The sequence below is a fragment of the Micropterus salmoides genome, unplaced genomic scaffold, assembly GCF_014851395.1.
Source record: "Micropterus salmoides isolate LMB-PRFRI ecotype aquatic unplaced genomic scaffold, ASM1485139v1 Ms_hic_scaffold_3760, whole genome shotgun sequence".
Taxonomy (NCBI): domain Eukaryota; kingdom Metazoa; phylum Chordata; class Actinopteri; order Centrarchiformes; family Centrarchidae; genus Micropterus; species Micropterus salmoides.
Genome location: NW_024043107.1, coordinates 1,078 through 22,345, shown reverse-complemented (window position 1 = coordinate 22,345; position 21,268 = coordinate 1,078). Strand labels below are relative to the sequence as shown.

Sequence of the window (21,268 nt, the reverse complement as noted above, 5' to 3'; positions counted from 1 at the left end):
TGGGCAAGTGAAATGTTTTTTTAATTCATGTGGTCATAGTTGTCCACAACTCAAATCAGATATAAGAAGAAATGTTTTATACCACCTCAAGAAGGCTTCCTATCAGAAAGGTAGGAAGGTATTTCAAATGTACAACTGCAGTACTTAAATCTAAGTAAGTATTTCCCTGACATTTTTGTGTTACTTTACTTTTATAGACCATGTAACAGGTTTTTATACTTCCTGTGAGTATAATCCAATCAATCTTTTCATACTGTATATCCGATGTGTAATTTGATAAATTGTGTTGTATGTGGTGCTCGCATCTCAGAGAAGACCTCTGACTGCAACATGCGTCTTTGTAAGAGAGAACGGACAGAAAAAGTCTCTAACTCTGCCTGTCAGCTCGCTCTGCCGTTAAAACTGAATTTACCATACAGAATTGAATACGAGTGCACTCCAGATTTAGCTGCAGCCAGCTGACCGTGTGCTTCTCCCTATACCGCAGTTCTGTGTCCATGCATGCAGCAAACTGAAGCACTGTCTGTCGGAGCGTCTACGTGAAAAGAGAAGGAAGACATTGCTGGTAGTATTGTCTTCAGAGTTGTTAAACACCTCAGCGCACTGAAGGAAGCCATCTGACTGTGTGAGGGGCAAGATCGTTGATGTCTGCAGGCAGAGTAGGAGCTCTCCTGTCTGACTGGTCCACCAATAGCAGAGAAGATGACCCCTTGAGACACAGCCCCTCCCATTTGCATAATGAGGCAGAAATGCATACAAAATTTAAAAAAGACAGGCAGAATAAATACCATGGGTGAAAAAATAAGGTAAATAAATACAAAGGAAGAATAAAACACACATAAATGTCGCGGTGGCAGCCCGGCTGTCGGTGAGTGTCCTGTTTCTCCTTTCCCTCACATTCTGGTTTTCCTGTGCCTCCTCTCTCTCTCTGTGTGTGTGCTCTCCCTCCCTGCTCCGGAGCCCGGCTGGCTACCCACACCTGCACCTCGTTTACCTCCATCCCCGGCCGCCGCACCTGCCAGCCATCAGCCTCATCACTGCCAGTATATCTACCCCGGCTTTCCACTCCACCCTCGCTCGATCGTCGCAGCTCTTGACCTGGTGTCGCCGCTTCGTTCTGGCTTTATTTCTTATACTCCTTTTGCCTCTTGTCCTCTTGCCTACTAACCCTGTCTCTCTGTTTTTCCCCGCCAGGTTCACTCACCTCTGCCTCCCAGCTCGGCCAGCCGGGCTCGCTCGCCTGCCTCCTCCTCTCGCCGCCTCCACGACCCCCCCCGGCTTCTCCACTCGCACCCCGCCTGGACCCCCGTCTCCGTGTCCTCACCTACCCGTCTGCCAGCCTCCCCCCTAGCCTCCAGCCTTGTGCCCTCCGTTCCTCCAGCTTCTCGGTTCCCCGAGTCCTCGTCTGCCTCTCCCCCTCCTTCCACCTGCCCTCGCCTCGAGCCTTTTTTTCCTCAATAAACCTCTTTTTCACCCTCAGCGTTGCGTTTGGGTCCGTTCTGTCTCCCACCGTTACAGAACGATCGAGCCACTATGGACCCAGCACGCTCCCCCTCTCCCCCCCCTCGACCGACCCCACTCCGCTGGAAGTCATCCGCGCCGTCGCCTCCCAGGGAGCGGTCCTCGATCAGCATGCGGCCCGGCTCCAGTCAGTGTCCGATGCGCTCTGCTCCCTGGGCGAGGGGTTCGGCGTCTCAGTGCGCGGCTCCCCGACCCCTGCTCCACTCCCTCTGTCCCCCTCTCAGTCTCCTCCTTGTTCGCTCTCTGCTGATTTTGTCCCAAGCGCCCCAGTAGGCGCGTTCTCTCCCCGCGAGACACCCGTTTCCCAGCCTGATAAATTCTCTGGCGTTCTGGGCGCGTGTGACGGCTTCCTGGTTCAGTGCGCCCTGGTGTTCAAGAGGCAACCAGTGTCTTTCCAATCCGACGAGGCTAAGATCTGTTACGTCGCTGGGTTACTCCGCGACCGGCTTTGGCCTGGTACGCTGCCGTCAGTGAGGGCCAGCCCCACGTTCTCTCCTCCTACTCCTCCTTTGTTGAGGAGATGCGGAGAGTCTTCGATCGCCCGGTGCGAGGGAGAGAGACGCCTGGTCGCCTCCTCTCCCTCCGCCAGCGTGGCGGAGTACTCGGTGGATTTCCGTATTCTGGCGGCCAACTCGGGTTGGAACAGTGAGGCGCTCCGGTGCGTGTTCCTGGACGGCCTCAATAATCGGATCAAAGACCTGCTGGCCGTTAGGGACGCCCCGGAGGGTCTCGATGCCTTGGTCGAGGTAGCCACCGACCTCGACAACCGCCTGCGGGAAGAGAGAGGGAACGTGTCGCCCGCGCTTCCTCCTCCCGCTCCAGCCTCACACCGTCTCGGGCCTCTGTCCTGCCGCCCCCCGCGCCCCGATCGGCCGTCCCGCCTGTGCTCCCTGCTCCCCCCACACTCTCAGCTCCACCGTCTCCTGAGCCCATGCAGCTAGGCCGAACTCACCTCTCCCGGAGGAACGCGAACGCCGCCGTCTCGCCGGGGAGTGCTTCTACTGCGGGAAGCCCGGTCACTTTTTGTCCACCTGCCCTGTTCGCCCAAAAGCACCTGCTCGCCAGTAGGGTTGGGACTACTGGCGAGCAGGGCCCCCTCCCCCAACCCCCGCGTCCTCCTCGATGCCTCCATCACCTGGGAGAGCATCACCCAGCCTCTCAAGGCCCTGATCGACTCGGGCGCGGACGAGAACTTCCTAGATTACCAATAGCTCGCCGCCTTAAGATCCCCCAGGTCCCCTTAGACACCCCCCTTCACCACGGGTCTAAACGGCCAGCCTCTCGCCATCGTCACCCACCGCACTCCTCAGTTATCTCTTCTCTCTTCCGGCAATCACCACGAGTCCCTCGCCTTCCACCTGATCTCTTCCCCTGCCGCCCCTCTGGTTCTTGGTCTCCCCTGGTTATCCTCCCATAACCCCTATATCGATTGGTCGCGGGGGAAGATCAGGAATTGGAGTACTTCTTGCCATTCCTCGTGCCTCCTGTCTGCCCGAGCCCCCGGTGATCCGGTTCCCCCGGTCTCTCCTCCGCTCCCTCCCGACCTGTCCGGGGTCCCCGATGTCTACCATGATCTGGCCCCGGTTTTTAGTAAGAACCTAGCCCTGTCACTACCCCCCCACCGCCCCTACGACTGCTCCATAGACCTCCTCCCGGACGCTCCCCTCCCGTCCAGTCACCTGTACAATCTGTCGCGACCGGAGAGGGTCTATGGAGCAGTACATTAAGGACTCCTTAGCCGCTGGCATCATTCGCCCTTCATCCTCCCCTCTTGGGGGGTTTTCGTAGCTAAGAAAGACAAGACCCTCCGCCCTTGTATCGATTACCGGGGCTCAACGCCATTACCGTTAAAAACAAGTATCCCCTCCCGCTCATGGATTCGGCCTTCGAATCCCTCTCCCGGTCCGCCATTTTTACCAAACTGGATTTGCGTAATGCCTATCATCTGGTGCGGATCCGGGAGGGGGATGAATGGAAAACCGCGTTTAACACCCCTCTCGGGCACTATGAGTACCTAGTCATGCCCTTTGGCCTTACCAACGCCCCCGCGGTTTTCCAAGCCCTGGTTAATGACGTTCTTCGCGACTTCCTCCACCGCTTTGTTTTCGTCTATCTTGACGATATCCTGATCTTCTCCCGCGACCCTGCCCAACACACTGAACACGTCCGTCTGGTCCTGCAGCGGCTTCTGGAGAACAGGCTCTTCGTCAAAGCAGAAAAATGTGAGTTTCACTCGCCTTCCGTCCAGTTCCTCGGTTTTATTATTGAAAGGGGGCAGCTCCGCGCCGACCCCTCCAAGATCCAGGCGGTCGCGGACTGGCCTACCCCCACCTCCGTTAAGCAACTACAACGCTTCCTCGGTTTTGCAAACTTTTACCGCCGCTTTATACGCAATTTCAGCACCGTCGCCGCCCCCCTAACCCGCCTCACTTCCACCTCGGTCCCTTTTGTCTGGTCTCCAGAGGCCGCTGCAGCCTTCTCTCGCCTCAAGTCCCTGTTCACCTCCGCCCCCGTCCTCACCAACCCTGACCCCTCCCTTCAGTTCGTGGTCGAGGTGGACGCCTCGGACGTGGGCGTCGGCGCCTGCCTCTCCCAGCGCTCCCCCAAAGATAACAAACTGCACCCTTGCGCTTCTTCTCCCGCCGTCTCACCCCCACCGAACGAAATTACACCGTGGGGGACCGAGAACTGCTGGCCGTTAAGCTGGCTTTAGAGGAATGGAGGCACTGGCTTGAGGGGGCTGAACTCCCTTTCCTCTCCTGACCGATCATAAGAATCTCTCCTACATCCAAACTGCTAAAAGATTGAACTCCCGTCAAGCCCGGTGGGCCCTGTTTTTTGATAGGTTCAACTTCTCCCTCTCCTACCGTCCTGGATCCCGTAACACCAAGCCTGACGCTCTCTCCCGACTCCATTCCCCGGACGCTCCCCCGAACTCCCCGGACACCATTCTGCCCCGCACCTGCATCGCCTCTATTGTTTGGGAAGTTGAATCCGCTGTTCGCCGCGCCCAGTCCACTGAACCCGGCCCTGGCCTCGAGCCTCCTAACCGCCTCTATGTCCCTCGAGTGTCCGCTCTCAGGTTCTCCAGTGGGCGCACGCCTCCAGATTCAGTTGCCACCCCGGGATGGCCCGTACCCTCTTCCTTCTTCGCCAGCGATTCTGGTGGCCTTCCATGGACAAGGACTGTCGGTCCTTTGTGGCCGCCTGTGAGGTGTGCGCCCGCGCTAAATCCTCCCATCAACCACCCGCCGGCCTGCTCCCCATCTCCCGGTCCCCGGTCGCCCCTGGTCCCACATCGCCTTAGACTTCGTCACCGGACTCCCCAGATCCAACGGGAACACGGTCATCCTCACCATCGTCGACCGTTTCTCCAAATCTGCCCACTTTGTCCCCCTACCTAAAACTCCCCTCTTCCTTGGAAACCGCCCGCCTCCTCATCAACCATGTCTTCCGTCTACATGGCATCCCTCAAGACATCGTCTCCGACCGGGGGCCTCAGTTCACGTCCCAGGTCTGGAGAGCCTTCTGTCGCGCCTTTGGCGCCACCGCCAGCCTCTCTTCGGGTTACCACCCCCAGACCAACGGACAGGCCGAGCGAGTCAACCAAGACCTGGGAGCGGCACTCAGGTGTGTGGCGTACAGAAGCCCGGCCTCATGGAGCTTACAGATCCCCTGGATTGAATACGCCCACAACTCCCAGGTTTGCACTGCCACTGGAATGTCCCCCTTCATGAGTTCACTGGGCTACCAACCCCCCCTGTTCCCGTCCCAGGAAGCAGAAGTAGCGGTCCCCTCGGTACGGGCCCACTTCCGCCGCATCTGGAAGGAGACCACGGCCGCCTTACAGCGCACCGCGGCCCGCAATCGCCGGTTGGCAGACCGGCATCGCACTCCAGCCCCCGCCTACCGGCCTGGACAACAAGTGTGGCTCTCCTCCAGAGACCTCCCCCTGCAAACCTCTTCAAAGAAACTCGCCCCCCGGTTCATCGGCCCCTATCCCATCGAGGCCGTCATCAACCCCTCCGCGGTTCGCCTGATACTCCCCCCTCACATGAGAGTCCACCCGGTCTTCCACGTCTCACGGGTCAAGCCCGTCTCCACCAGCTCCCTCTCTGTGCCAGTGGCAGCGCCTCCCCCTCCCCGGATGGTCGACGGACACCCCGCTTACACTGTGCGCCGCCTCCTGGATGTGCGACGTAGAGGTCGAGACTACCGGTACTTGGTGGACTGGGCCGGCTATGGCCCAGAGGAGCGCTCCTGGATTCCTGCCAGTCAAATCCTGGATCCTTCCCTCCTGTCCGACTTCTACCGGGCTCACCCAGACAAACCGGGGGATCCGCCTGGAGGCGTCCGTTGAGGGGGGGGCCCCTGTCGCGGTGGCAGCCCGGCTGTCGGTGAGTGTCCTGTTTCTCCTTTCCCTCACATTCTGGTTTCTCCTGTGCCTCCTCTCTCTCTGTGTGTGTGTGCTCTCTCCCTCCCTGCTCCGGAGCCCGGCAGGCTACCCACACCTGCACCTCGTTTACCTCCATCCCCGGCCGCCGCACCTGCCAGCCATCAGCCTCATCACTGCCAGTATATCTACCCCGGCTTTCCACTCCACCCTCGCTCGATCGTCGCAGCTCTTGACCTGGTGTCGCCGCTTCGTTCTGGCTTTATTTCTTATACTCCTTTTGCCTCTTGTCCTCTTGCCTACTAACCCTGTCTCTCTGTTTTTCCCCGCCAGGTTCACTCACCTCTGCCTCCCAGCTCGGCCAGCCGGGCTCGCTCGCCTGCCTCCTCCTCTCGCCGCCTCCACGACCCCCCCGGCTTCTCCACTCGCACCCCGCCTGGACCCCCGTCTCCGTGTCCTCACCTACCGTCTGCCAGCCTCCCCCCTAGCCTCCAGCCTTGTGCCCTCCGTTCCTCCAGCTTCTCGGTTCCCCGAGTCCTCGTCTGCCTCTCCCCCTCCTTCCACCTGCCCTCGCCTCGAGCCTGTTTTTTCCTCAATAAACCTCTTTTTCACCCTCAGCGTTGCGTTTGGGTCCGTTCTGTCTCCCACCGTTACACATAAATACATTAAAAAAATTAGTAATAAATAAAGTTGAATAAACTAATAAGGTAATTATAACAAAGGTGAATAAGTAAAGGCACTAATTAAAATATATACATTTATGTCTCCTTGTATAATTTAATTACTACCTACATTTATTATTTACTTTATTTTTTGTGTATTTAATTGGATGCTTATTTATTTATTGAGCATTTATTTATTTCTGTATTTATTTCTGACTGTGTCAGGATCGGTCCTCCATAGCGGGGTGTTTGGTTTCAGATGTGAGCATGTACACGTAAGTTACAACAACTTCCTGTGTCATGGCGAAGACTTGATCTCTGACGCCACGCCACGGACACACCCATTGACAAAAACTCGCAAATAGCACAACTTTTCATCTTCAATGCCTTTAGAAGGCACAGCACAAATTTGAGGTCGGTCGGACTAAATCCCTAGGAGGAGTTCGTTAAAGTACGAAGTGTGTAAATCATCCAAAATTTGACGTAAAATTCAAAATGGCCGACTTCCTGTTGGTTTTAGGGCATCGCTCCAAGAGGCTTTTTTGTGCGTCTGGACAAGATACACGTACCACAGAAAATTCGTGCACGTAGGTGAAACGTGCGGCGGGGGCTGCTTCGTTAAAAGTCACTTCCTGTTGCCAGCAGGTGGCGCTATGACTGTGGGTGAATGTCAGCATGTACATGTGTTCAGGGCGGGACTCTCATCCTACATGTACAGTTTGGTCCAGATGTGAGCATGTACACTGAAGTTACGACAACTTCCGTGTCATGGCGAAGAGCTGATCTTTGACACCACGCCACGGACACGCCCATTGACGAAAACTTGCAAATAGCACAACTTTTCATCTTCAATGCCTTTAGAAGGCACAGCAGAAATTTGAGGTCGGTCGGACTAAATCCCTAGGAGGAGTTCATTAAAGTACGAAGTGTGTAATCATCCAAAATTTGACGTAAAATTCAAAATGGCTGACTTCCTGTTGGGTTAGGCTATGGCTCCAAGAGACTTTTTTGTGCGTCTGGACAAGATACACGTACCACAGAAAATTCGTGCACGTAGGTGAAACGTGCGGCGGGGGCTGCTTCGTTAAAGGTCACTTTCTGTTGCCAGCAGGTGGCGCTATGACTGTGGGTGAATGTCGGCATGTACATGTGTTCAGGGCGGGACTCTCATCCTAGATATACAGTTTGGTCCAGATGTGAGCATGTACACTGAAGTTACGACAACTTCCTGTTTCATTGTGAATCATCGACGCCACGGACACGCCCATTGACGAAAACTTGCAAATAGCACAACTTTTCATCTTCAATGCCTTTAGAAGGCACAGCAGAAATTTGACGTCGATCCGACTAAATCCCTAAGAGGAGTTCGTTAAAGTACGAAGTGTGTAAATCATCCAAAATATGACATAAAATTCAAAATGGCCGACTTCCTGTTGGGTTTAGGCTATGGCTCCAAGAGACTTTTTTGTGCGTCTGGACAAGATACACGTACCACAGAAAATTCAATTCAATTCAATTCAATTCAATTTTATTTATATAGCGCCAAATCACAACAACAGTTATCTCACAGCGCTTTTCATAAAAGAGCAGGTCTAGACCGTACTCTGTGATGATATTTACAGAAGCCCAACAGTTCCCACCAAGAGCAAGCACTAGGCGACAGAGGCAAGGAAAAACTTCCTTTTAAGAGGCAGAAACCTCGAGCAGAACCATGGCTCAGGGTGGGCGGCCATCTGCCTCGACCGGTTGGGGTGAGAGAGAGAGAGAGAGAGAAAGAGAGAGAGAAGAGAGAAAGAGAGAGAGAGAGAGAAGAGAGAGAGAGAGAGAGAGAGAGGGATGTAAGGAGAGAGAGGGGAGGGAGGCAGCCTACACAATATACACACAGAGGTACAGACAGCGAAGGTAATGTTGCTATAACTAAATGAAAAATGGTACAGATATTTATAATAGTGTTAATGGTAACCATCGTAATGTTAATGATTATAATAACAATAAGACTAGCAACAATAGTCGTTGCAGTAGAGGGTGTCGAGCAGGAACACGGGGGCAGCAGGCGACCCGCAGCCACAGATCCAGACTCCACAGCTCCAGAGCCAGAAAACCTGCAGGAAGTGATAGGAGGAGAGAGGAGAGGGACGAGAAAGCACAAGACTACCAGAAAGGGGAGAAGTTGTGTTAGTAACATGCAATAATGGGATAAGGTTGCATACAGAGGGAGAGAAAGTAGAGGAGAGAGGAGCTCAGTGCATCATGGGAAATCCCCCGGCAGTCTAGGCCTATAGCAGCATAACTAAGGGATGGTTCAGGACTACCTGAGCCAGCCCTAACTATAAGCTTTATCAAAGAGGAAAGTCTTAAGCCTACTCTTAAATGTGGAGATGGTGTCTGCCTCCTGAACCCAAACTGGAACCTGGTTCCACAGGAGAGGAGCTTGATAGCTGAACGCTCTGGCTCCTAGTCTACTTTTGGAGACTCTAGGAACCACAAGTAACCCTGCATTCTGGGAGCGCAGTGCTCTGGTGGGGTAGTAAGGTACTATGAGCTCTTTAAGATAAGATGGTGCCTGACCATTAAGAGCTTTGTAGGTAAGAAGAATGATTTAAATTCTATTCTGGATTTTACTGGAAGCCAATGCAAAGAAGCTAAAACAGGAGAAATGTGATCTCTTTTCCTGGTTCCTGTCAGAACACGTGCTGCAGCATTCTGGATCAGCTGAAGAGTCTTAATGGACTTTTTCGAGCAGCCTGATAATAAGGAATTGCAGTAATCCAGCCTAGAAGTAACAAATGCATGGACTAGTTTTTCTGCATTATTTTTAGACAGGATGTTCCTGATTTTCGCAATATTACGTAGGTGAAAAAAGGCGGTCCTTGAAATTTGCTTGAATTCGTGCACGTAGGTGAAACATGCGGCGGGGGCTGCTTCGTTAAAGGTCACTTTCTATTGCCAGCAGGTGGCGCTATGACTGTGGGTGAATGTCGGCATGTACATGTGTTCAGGGCTGGACTCTCATCCTACATGTACACTTTGGTCCGGATGTGAGCATGTACACTGAAGTTACAACAACTTCCTTTTTCATTGCGAATCATCGACGCCACGGACACGCCCATTGACGAAAACTCGCAAATAGCACAACTTTTCATAGTCAATGCCTTTAGAAGGCACAGCACAAATTTGACGTCGATCCGACTAAATCCCTAGGAGGAGTTCGTTAAAGTACGAAGTGTGTAAATCATCCAAAAATGGCCATAAAATTCAAAATGGCCGACTTCCTGTTGACTTTAGGCTATGGGTTCTTGAGGCTTTTTTGTGCGTCTTGATATGATACATGTCCCCAGAAAATTTCGTACATGTAGGTTGAACGTGCGACGGGGGCTAATTTTTTCCAATTTTCTAGGTGGCGCTAGCGAGTCATTTTGCCACGCCCATGCGCGAAACCCATAAAATACGAAGGTTTTCACCGGTTCTGACATGTTTGCAAATTTTGGTGAGTTTTCGAGTATGTTTAGGCCATGTCAATTGAGCCTACTTTGCAGAAAAAAGAAATATATATATATATATATATATAATCTTAGCAAATTCAATAGGGACCTCGCACGGTCGTGCTCGGGCTCTAAAAATATATATATATATATAATCTTAGCAAATTCAATAGGGACCTCGCACGGTCGTGCTCAGGCCCTAAATATAATCTTAGCAAATTCAATAGGGACCTCACACGGTCGTGCTCGGGCCCTAAATATATATATATATATAATCTTAGCAAATTCAATAGGGACCTCGCACGGTCGTGCTCGGGCCCTAAAAAAAATATATAATCTTTACAAATTCAATAGGGACCTCGCATGGGCGTGCTCGGGCCCTAAATATAATCTTTACAAATTCAACAGGGACCTCGCACGGTTCGTGCAGCCTGGCTCCGATGTCACAAGCAGCTCAGTTTCCTTTCTCCTTCCTGCCAGGAGCAGAACTCTCCTGTTTGGTAGATTACAGAGGTTGCTACTTGCCAGGCCCACCTGTGGCTGGCGTCCCCGGCCCTTTAGGCTGTCGCGGTGGGGAACACCCCTCTGTGATGCCGGCAGGGGCAGCTGAGTGACTTCTATTCATGGCCACCAGGATGCCTTATCAGCAGTTCAGACTGCTTTCTGAGCACTACTCGGGGTGGATCGATGGACAGATGGATGAACAGCCTGATCCGCCAAGGTCACAGGCTGCAGTTCGCATCCCCCCAGATCGCCGCCCTCCAAGGAGAGCTTCAGGAGCTGGTCTTGGAGAAGCAGGCTATCTCCAGAATTCCTCCGGGGCAGTAGTCCTGTTACTTCCTGGTCAGGAAATAGATGGGGGGAATGAGGCCCATCCTGGATCTGTCACTGTTCAACAGGGCGATTATGGAAAGACCTTTTCGCATGTTGACGGTAAACCAGGTGCTGGAGTATGTGTGCCAGGGGGACTGGCTCACCATCGTCTCTCGACTTTAAGGACGCGTACTTTCACATTCTTGTCATCCCGTAGCACAGTAAGTTCCTACGGTTCTCCTCCCAGTATACGCGGCTGCCGTTCAGTTACTCACTGGCCCAGCGTACTTTCTCCAAGTGTGTTGAGACGGCTCTGGAGCCATTGTGGCGGGAGGGCAACCAAAAAAACTGTTTTCCTGTTTAAATCTGGTTTTAGTTCTGTTTCTCTGTGTAGTCTTGTTTATTATTTTATTCATTCACATGTTCTAGTTTACTTAGTATCAGTTTTCATGGGTTTGGTTTTGGATTTGGCGTTCCAAATGTGTCCAAACACAAGCTTTAGAACGCCAAATCAGGGGTTGGACCCGGTAGCCTGCCTGGGGTGCTTTCGTTCCTCCAGCTGCTGATGGACAGAGGTCTGCCGTCATGAAGGGTTTGGTGGTCCTTTTGAGCCTTTGGAGACAGCAGACCTGAAGTTCTTTTCGGCCAAGGTTGCCTTGCTCTTGGCTCTGACATTGACCAAGAGGGTCAGTGATCTGGCTGCCCTCTCTGTGGCCCCTTCATGCCTCAGAATCCAGGGTGACTGCAGCTCGGTTGTCCAGCTCCCTAATCCTGCTTTTATGCCTAAGCTCTTTTAGGTCAAGAGTGATTACTCTCTCCGGCTTCTTTCCTACCCCTCATGGTATCAGGATGGTATGGCATCCCACCTCCTCTGTTCTGTGCGTGCACTGTCCTGCTACGTGGTGTGCAGGGTTGCCTGTTCACCGCTCCCAGCGCCTGTTCGTGTGCTACAGGGAACAGTCCAAGGGGCTTCCCCTGTCAGCACAGTGTCTCTCTTACTGGCTGTGCGTGTCTTTTCAGGTTCCCGTGGTGGTCATCGGAGGCGACCAGGTCACCATTAGCGACCCGTCTGCAACCAGCCTGTTCCCCGGCTTGCTAGAACGGCTAGCCACCTACTCGATTCCCGGCCTGCTAGCTGACATGCTAGCAGCAATCCCACTAGCTGTCAGCCAGCTAGCCCCCTGTCTGCCCTGCCTGATCCCCGGCCTGCTAGCGCTGCTAGCTCCTCACCAGACCAGCCAGATCTCCGGCCCGCTAGCGCTGCTAGCTCCACATCAGACCAGCCAGATCTCCGGCCCGCAAGCACTGCTAGCCGCCTGCCTGATCCCTGGCCTACTCCTGCTCCCAGGTTCCACTCGGTGGTCCCACCGACACCTGTGGCTGGTCCCTCATCGGAGGTCCGACCGACACCTGCTCCGAGGTCTCCGTCGATGGTCAGACCAACCCCTGCCCCACGTTCGGTGGCCAGACCGGTTCCTGCTCCTCGTGCCCTGTCGGTGGTCCAACCAACACCAGCTCCGTTGGTGGCCCAGCTAATTCCCGTTCCTCATGTCCGGTCCATGGCCCTCAGCCCTGCTGTCCAGTCGGTGGTCAGGCCGACTCCAGCTCCTCGTATCCTGTCCATGGTCATCAGCCCAGCTGTCTCGCCGGTGGTCATCAGCCCAGCTGCTCAGTCCGAGGACCTCGGCCCAGCTGTTCTGCCCGGCCTGTTGGGTCGTCCCCCGGGGCGGCCTCCCGAACATTGTTGCCTCCCTGTTCTGCCCGGCCTGTTGGGTCGTCCTCCGGGGCGGCCTCCCGAACTCTGTGGCCCCCCTGTTCTGCCCGGCCTGTTGGGACGGCCTCCCAAACTCTGTTTCCCCCCTGGTCTGCCTGGCCTCATGGGTCATCCCGCGGGACGCCCACCTGAACTGTTTTGCCCTCCTGGTCTGCTCGGTCGTCCCCTGAACTCTGTTTCCCCCTTGCTCTGCCCTCGGGCCGCCCGCCTGGGATTTCCCCGTCTGGTCCCTCTGTTCTGCCCTCGGGCTGCCTGCCTGAGGTTTCCCTGTCTGGTCCCCCTGCCCTACCCGGCCTGTTGGGTCGTCTTCCGGGACGACCTCCTGAACTGTGTGTTCTCCGTTACCCTCCTGGCCTGCTCAAACGACCTCCTGGTCGGCCTCCCGAACTGTTCTGCCCCTCTGCCCTGCCCTGCATGTTAGGCCAAGCGCCTTACCTGCCCTGTTTCCTGGGCATGATCTGCCTGCATGACTGTTTTGTTCCCTAACCCTGATTTGCCTGTTTTGTCTTCCTCCTGGACCTTATGACCCCCCTGCTCTACCCTCAGGCCATCCGCCGGAGAATTCCCTGTCTACTCCCTGGCCTTGTCTAGGTTTTGATTTTTGTTTTTCTGGCCCACCTCCTGTCCTCCCTCCGCCCACCCTGGTCGGCCTAGACTTTGTTGTTTGTGCTGCATTGGGTCTGTCTGTTTTTTGGTTGACCATCTGGAGATGCTCGTCGGTGGGGGGGTACTGTCACGATCCTGTCCTGAGCGTGTCTGGGTTTCAGTCCTGTCTGTGTGTCTTGTTGCGGAGTCTGGGTTTTTGTTCCATGTCTGTGTTCCTAGTCCTGTGTTTTAGTTCTTGTCGTAGTATTTGATTCTAGTTCTTTCTCTGCATCTTTTGGGTTTAGTCTGCTGGGTACTCTGTGTTCTCATTTCTCAGTTATGATCCCTGTGTTATAGTTGGTTAGGTGTCATTTATGTTCTCTGCCAGTTTCAGTAATCTGATTTTGTTCATTCAACTCTAGTCTCTGTTTAGCCTTTATTATTCATCCACATCTATTTAGTATCTGTCTTGCCTCGTATCTTAGTCCTGTACCTTAGTTTATGTGTTAAGTGTTCACTCCTGGTCTGTGTACTTCTGTGTTTTGCCTATGTCTATCTGAGTTCTGTTTTATCATTGTGTTATCAATCTCCCCTGAACAGCATCAAGGTGCCCTCCACCAGAGGCATCTCTTCCTCTGTGGCTTTGCACATGGGATGACGGTAGACAACATCTGCACGGCGGCCTTGTGTCTTCCCAGTGCTCGTTTGTCTGTTTCTACCTATAGGATGTTTCCCATTTCTTGTTGACTCACTCCGTACTCACCGAGTATTCACTCACTGAATGTTCTGTCTGAGTGATCTTGCTCCGCTGCTAACGCTGGCCCTGCTCTGTGCGGACCTGGAACGGTTGCAGTGCGTGACCTCGTCTGTGCCTGCACAGCTGCGGGGCCCCCCCATCCTGTCCCCGGCCTTTTACTCATGGGTTGATTTGCCTCTCCCATATCTCGCAATCGGTGGTCCTGCGTATGTCACCACGGATGCTGCGGGCTGCGAGGGACTGGGTGGCTTAATATGTTGGCTCTGGGCAGGTGGGTCTGTGCTTGGTGGTACCGTATGGGCGAGTGAGGCGTTGACTCATCCTGCTTCGCCTCTGATCCAATAGCGATAGCCTTAGAGGGCGACCCCATGTGACCCCTATGTTAAAATGCCCAACTTTACAGCAGAATAAAACGGTGATTACGTATTATAACTCCAGATTCTAGGCGCAGCCCTCAAAGTTGTGGAGCTCTGTGGACCTGTGGTTCTCAGTGTTGAAGAAAGGCATTATGGGAGCCGATGGCCAGGTCTCATCGTCCTATATACACAAGGTGAGGATGTAAGAGATGGGTGGGCATAGAAAAGCTTTTCCCAGTGCTGCACATGCACACGTAGGGGTAAACCCAATAGTGATAGCCTTGGAGGGCTGCACAAATACTCATAGAATATGTACAATATGTAACTATCGCTTTATTCTGCTGTAAAGTTGGGCATTTTAACATGGGGGTCAAAGGGGATTGACTCTCCTTTGGAGCCAGCCTCAAGTGGCCACTCGATAAATTGCAGATTGGGTGAAATGTGCCACATGTACCTAGCTGAATCTTCTTCCCTCTGCCTGACTCACTTCTCCTGCGGGATGTCGGCTGTTCTGCCAGCCTTTTCTTTATTCTTGTTGTGTTCCATGCACACTAAGTTGCTTCAGCTCCATCACGGTGTCTGTGAGCTATGCTACAGTTTAATGGCGCATTATTAAAAACATTGTATATAAATAGATAAAGTGTGATGCAGACACACAGTAGAGTGAGAGAGAACTTATCTGGACAAGTGAGAGCATGAGTGTGCAAGTATGATTGAAGTGTCGCTGTGATATAAAAACTTTCTTTGATCATAAAGCCTTGTGTTACTCTACAGTTCTGTGGTTTATCAGTGAAATGCGTAAATTACACTTCAGGCTGGAGTCTGTTGACAGACAGACAGATCTGTGTTTTTTACACTCGTCTCCTCTATGAAACGTCTGCATCCTCCTTGCACTGCATTATTATAAACTATGATGAACTGAACTTGGGTCACATCTCTTTCTTCCAGGTGATTTCTTCATTGTGTCTTTCATGATTAGAGAGGCTGCTGTCAGTGCATCCTGACCGATCTTACTTTTATTTAAATAATCAACGACGTTATGCTGCTGTTCGTCATGCGTACTGTAAATGTGCAGTGCCTTTTTGGGGGAGGAGGGGCACCTTGGTGGCTGTGGGACGGTTTGGCTGCCACAGATCCACAGCTGCATGCAAGTTCAATGTGCCTGTGATGTTCCGTGCTAACTCGCATCAATGCTGCACATCTCTCTTCATTAGTATTTTTTCCTAACTTTCCTCAGAGAAATGGCAGCAACAAAAACAAACAGACAGACAGAAAAAGACACATCACATGACTGACAGGATGGCTGCACTTCTCCACCATCAGCCACTATTGTGCGCACAGTTTTAACCAAACAGGTTGAGGCAGCGACCCGTGAAAATGAACTCAGTTGTATTGTAGCCTACTGTATTACTCTGTATTGACTGCAGCTTATTTGTTTAGTATTATTGGCTTTTTGATGCATCCTCCAATTAGTACAGCGATACAAATGATAATATGCTTGCTACTGTGTGCCGGCGGCCAGCAGTGCGTAAAATAATAACACTTTAATACTACCAAGGGCGGAATTGCGGTCTCTCCTTGAGCAGTAGTCTTTGATGGCATTTTTCAGGCGATTGGAACTTAACGGATTGCCTAGTATGAGTCGGCCTACTCCCTGTTGCAATATTACAGACATCTCGGGCAAGTAGTTGACTGCTGTGTGTGTTTGTGCATTTGCGTGTGTGCGAGAGAGGGAAATGTTGAACCATGTAATAAGCAATGATTTCTCTCTCTCTCTACCCCCTATGTGCATTTATTTATTGTTCATTGTTGTATCAATTGAATAATATTTATTTATGAATTGGCACTGTATAAATAAAATTTAACTGAATTCTAATTAAATACCACGTCATCACGATGGGGTCTAATCGCTAAATGACTTACATTTTCTTTGTTCACTTAGTGTCTTTCCATATTGAAATACACGCAGTTGAGTGTCATCTCTGCACTTCATTTTGTACTAATTTAGGCCTATACTACATATTTTGGGTGCTGCCTTTATTATGTGGTAGTAATGCTACATGTGGCATGAGAAGAACGTACACAAGTCAAGTAAAAGTACCTCAAATGTCAAAGTATTTTTAAGTACATCACTTAAGAAACATTTACTTAGTTAGGCCTTGTAATAATTGGCTTCTTTACTTTCACTGAATTTTCCAATACGTTCTACCTATTTTCCACAGAACTGCGAAAATTATTTCTTTGGGCTTGAACTTTGTTTCACTCCTACATACACCTCCATTGTGGTATAGTGTGTTCAGGTAGTCAGATGATTCATTCTCACTAACTCACCATCTATCAAACTGTGCAGTGTTCTTAAGCATGCTTTGATGACATTTGTTATGCTTTAATGTTGTTCTTCTTGATGAACTAGATTTTACATCCACTGGCACAATGGCATGTCTGAACAGGTCACACTTGTCACATACTATACAATAGTAATGTTCATTCCTACTCTCACCTGCACTCACACACACACACACACACACACACACACAGCAGCAGCAGCAGCAGCAGCAGTACAGCAGGGACCTTGAATCTATTTACCAACCAAGATGCACTATCACAGTACAGTGCTTCAGGAAACACTGTCCGTGGACTCCGGTCAAGGCCATCTCTCTCTCTCTCACACACACACACACACACACACAGCATGCCTGGAACCCCATTTCCTAGAGAACTCCCAGTGAGATAACAGGCTAGATAATATGACTTATTTAGAGAATTTTAGATGGAATTGACAAGAGGACACTATGATTTTTTACTATACTAAAATTTAGTAAAAGTCTGTCTGTTACACAGACTTAAACACCTAACTGTTTATGCAAATTTAATTTGATATGATCACCTTTTTTACACTAAGAAATATTTTAATGGAATTAATAACTACCAGAAGGTAGAAATAATTTAAGCTAACAAATGCTGAAAAGAATCCTCTTCCAAAAATACACACAACACATTGCCAATAGTTGCAATGACAAAAACTGAACTTTTTCCCCTGCAATGCACGTGTGACTTGGCTGAGTCTGACTTCAATGATGACATGATATCTTTCCCCTGAATCTGCCCTTGGGCCCACCCTAAGGGACAAAGAAGGTATAAAAACCTGCTACACGCTGCCTGTCATCGCACTAGGACTAGACTGCTCACCAACACATGCACACAGGTTGCTTACACAACTTGTAGTTACAGGCAGTGTCGCATTCATTGTCTCTGGGTTGAAAAACTCCAGGAACCTAGGGCAGCATTTTTAATACACATTATTCTCTCTAGGACTGTTGATTTTAATGAAGCAGGCAACAGTTAATGTGATTAGTGTGGAGCATTCATAACTGTTAGGGAGCCTCCTGCTGTGTCGGATCTTTCTCTCATCAACATCACCATGATATTAAGCATCGCTCTGATCTGGGCTGTAGTGGTGGGATTCTGCTGCCTTCTATGGCTTGCTGTAGGGATACGACACAGGTAAGACTGGACATAGGACATGCAGGGTCTTAGGCATTTCTTATGCTTAAACTCCTGTATTGTGCTTACACAGTGTGTCTAGAGCATTTAACATTAATATGTATCTCCAGAAGATACATATTCATCTAGTCTGATTTTTAGCTTACTGCACAGAGATCAACACCAACATTGGTATGCATGCAGTGTGTGCTAATCAAACAAAAGCTAATTATTGATAAGATAATTGAATTTATTTGGTATGTTGGTGATTCACAAACACTGTCACCAGTGTGCTGGCTAAGCTGCTGCTGTTGTCAAACCTTATCTTGTGTATTCAGTGGCCATGTGTATTCAGAATCGAGATGTAGCTGATTAGGTGCTTCTTTTTGTAATAATGATAATACTTTGTAGTAAGGTTGACAAAATAGGAAATATGTTTTTAAAGTGACAATATATGTTTTAAAGAATGATCTTACTTACAAGAGCATCATAATGACACTAAGGCTGGTATGTAACTAATTCTGTTTGTTTTGGTATAACTATAACAACACTGGTAACTGTTTGTTAATGTTTTGAAAATGTGGTTGCTAGGAGGGCCATGGTTCCACTTCAGGAAACTTGGGTTCATTGACAAGGTCTGAAAGAGTTTTAATGAATATGGGCATCATTGGCCTTCCTCAGTAAAAAAAAAAAAGGTACTACTAGTTCTACTACTAGAAGAAGATCGATAACAGCAAGGTCCTGGCTGGAATTGGACCATTGACGCTGCAATTACATGGTCACCAGCATAAAGCCCTAGGCGACAGGGCTCCCCAGTGGCCTGGGGGACCATGAACCTATCTGTGGTTTGTGTCCATAATTAATTAATGAATTAATTATAAATTTGTCAATGGAGAGGCTGTTCAGTGCAAACCATGTATTATCATATTGTGTGAATTTTAGGCTTTCATTACCCGAAGAACTCACATGTTATTTCTTGGATTCAGCCTATTCACTTACTTCACTATACTTGTTCAATAATGATACTTACACAAAGCTTAAAACAAGGCAGTTTTTCTGATTTCATGAAAATGGATATTTTGAAAATACATGGTCTCTTCATCAGACAAAGAAAAAAGTTGAGTTGGCTATAGGTGGAATCACTATTGCTGCATATGAGTAGGTAATAGTAAGAAGCAAATTGAGCACTGACTCATAAAAATGGATAAAAGGGGATTATTACTTTGAATTTAATAGGACCCTCATTACCCTCCGTTTTGGCTTTGTACTAAATATTGTCTGCTATGTCTTTCTTGTCAATGCCCATAGGCAACCTGGTGAGCCTGCAGTTGAGAATGGCTTCATCCCCTACCTGGGTTGTGCTCTGCAGTTCGGGCCAACCCTCTCCAGTTCCTCCGCAGCCGCCAGAAGAAGTACGGCCATATTTTCACGTGCAAAATCGCAGGCCAGTACATCCACTTTCTGTGCGACCCCTTCTCTTACCATTCAGTCATCAGACAGGGGAGACACCTGGATTGGAGGAAGTTCCACTTTGCTACATCTGTCAAGGTTTCATTTTTATTATTTATACCATCTTCATCAGGATATTTTCTTCCTCCACAGAGGACAGGACATTTTCATGCTACCAGTGAGTCCTTCAATGGTCCTAAACCTCTTCTTCCTTCCCTAACTAGGCATTCGGCCACGACAGCTTCGACCCTCGCCATGGCCACACCACAGAAAACCTCCACCAAACCTTTCTGAAGACCTTGCAGGGTGAGGCTCTGCCCTCTCTAATAGAGACTATGATGAGCCACCTCCAGGACGTCATGTTGAGGTCGGACACACTCAGCCCCAGCAAGGACCACTGGAGGTGGATGGCATCTTTGCTTTTTGCTACAAGGTCAGTAGACGTAGGCCTACTTTTAATTATTGTCTAACAAAGTCAGTTGTCATGGCTGTAACTCAATAAAACAGCATAAAAAGTACCCAAGAGGAATTAGACATACACATTGCAGTAACATTTGGACACTGTGTACTGAGTGTGATACAACTAATTGGTTTCCTTCTGACCTGCTTCCTTCAGGTGATGTTTGAGTCTGGCTACCTGACTCTGTTTGGTAAAGAGCTAGGTGAAGACAAGTGTCAGGCTCGACAGGCGGCTCAGAAAGCCTTGGTGCTAAATGCTTTGGAGAACTTCAAAGAGTTTGACAAGATCTTCCCGGCGTTGGTGGCTGGCCTGCCCATTCATGTCTTTAAGAGTGCCTACAGTGCCAGAGAGTTAGTGTGCTTTTCCTAGGACTGTCGGAGCAGGAAATGAAAAAATAAACTGCCTTGACCTGATGCCACAATGCCTCTATACTGCCATTTTCAGGTTTTCACAGTAAGCCTTACAAAGAAAAACTCATGTATGAATGTATTTTCGTACTTATTCTTTTCAACTGTCCAGAACCTAGCAAAGACCATGCACGCTGAAAACTTGTCCAAGAGGGAGAATGTGTCTGATCTGATCTCTATGAGGATGATCCTGAATGATTCCTTATCTACCTTCAATGACGTGAGCAAGGCGAGGACCCACGTTGCTCTGCTCTGGGCTTCACAGGCTAACACCTTACCTGCTACTTTCTGGAGTCTCTTTTATATGATCAGGTATGCTGATAGTTATCTTTTTCTTTACTATGTGGGCTCTCAGGAAATGAAACAGAAGGCAGCAACAAATGATGGCTAAACTCACTGGTTAGTGGCAGTTGAGGTCTGAGGTCTTTGCTCAAATGTATATTTATGGTTAGTTTTGGTATTCTAGGGCCCTATGATTTCAGCGATGCGGTAAAAGTACGGAATCACAGAATTTAACAAAAAAAAGTGGTATCTGCTGTTAAACGCAAAATGTTGCAGAATCTATCAAAATGTGGTTGCAATATATAAAAATTAGGGTTTTCCCTTTCATTATAAGACTATTTTTCACAGCACTTAAACCAAACAAACTATAAAAAAAAGGCACTAGAAAAACTATACTGCTAAGTTTTGTTTGCATTTACGCGTCATTTACGAGCACCCTGCTTCTCTCCTCTCTCATCGAGAGCAGGCACACACACACACACACACAGACGGCGTTATATTGAAGCAAGGTCAGCATGCTAGCTAAATCTCATCACTTAAATTGCAAAGTGCAACAACATCGGCAGATGCATGACACAAGCTACTTGAAGACTTCGTGGCTGTTTGGGCAGAGTCAGATGTTCCGTTCTGTCGAGCAGCATGGACTTGGCTTAATCCAGAAGAAGAAATGATCAGTTATCAAGTAATAGGCCTAACCTATTTAATAGGGGACAATTCACAGTAGGCTACAAGTATTGTGAACTGTCCCCATGAATAATTTCACATACATTTGAACATTTCTATGCACATTTGGTTTGATAATTCAAATGATAATTTGATATTGGTTACATTTTTTAATATTTTC

At 49.7% G+C, this 21,268-nt stretch overlaps 1 long non-coding RNA gene and 1 pseudogene across 1 annotated transcript; both read left to right on the top strand.

The window, feature by feature from the left end:
• The first annotated feature begins 945 nt into the window (after window positions 1-945).
• On the top strand, window positions 946-1,421 carry LOC119884896. Its single transcript, XR_005441107.1, has 2 exons — window positions 946-1,101; window positions 1,195-1,421. It is a non-coding gene; the product is annotated as an uncharacterized LOC119884896 (long non-coding RNA).
• Window positions 1,422-17,516: 16,095 nt separating this feature from the next.
• On the top strand, window positions 17,517-20,548 carry LOC119884895 (annotated as a pseudogene).
• The last annotated feature ends 720 nt before the right edge of the window (window positions 20,549-21,268 follow it).